Here is a 723-nt window from a genome sequence, read left to right as displayed (position 1 = left end):
GGCTGTCCTTGTGGGGTGCTGGCTGCCTCTATGGGGTGCTGGCTGCCTCTATGGGGTGCTGGCTGCCTCTATGGGGTGCTGGCTGTCCTTGTGGGGTGCTGCTGTCCTCATAGAGAGCTGTCCCTGTGGGGTGCTGGCTGCCATTGTGGCGTGCTGGCTGTCCCTATGGGGTGCTGGCCATCACTGTGGGGTGCTGGCTGTCCCTATGGGGTGCTGCAGAGCACAGACAAGGGGCCGATGTCCCCAGGCAATGAGCGTTGCCATCCTGGGGGTCCCGGATTTCAGCTTTCCCAACGGCCGTTCCACAATGCACATCACACCCCAGCACGCTGGCGCAGCCGTGTGTCCAGGATGCTGAGCTTCTCACAGGGTGGGCACTGAGAGCTCGGTTTGGCAGCTTTGGCCACCGGTGCCCTCCCGACGCCGTTTTGTGGGGCTGCGGGGCACCGCTGGGACCCACCACTGTCACCTCCCCACTGGGAGCAGCGGGTTGCCAACCGCCTTCCCAGCACCACAGCTGGGCCAAGCTGCCTGGGGCAAGGCTGCTCTAAGCAGGCTCTGACACTCGACCGTGGCCGTGTCCTCTGCTGCACGCTGACCCCTGCGGGGGGGGTCTTTGCTGGTGGGGTTCGGCAGCTGAAGGTGCCAACCCTGAGGCCCAAGTCCTGAACCATCCGCCTGCAAGAGCTGAAGATGTTTTACATCTCCTGCGTTATTATTATT

The sequence above is a fragment of the Numida meleagris genome, chromosome 1, assembly GCF_002078875.1.
Source record: "Numida meleagris isolate 19003 breed g44 Domestic line chromosome 1, NumMel1.0, whole genome shotgun sequence".
NCBI lineage: Eukaryota > Metazoa > Chordata > Aves > Galliformes > Numididae > Numida > Numida meleagris.
Note: the sequence above shows the minus strand (reverse complement) of the source record.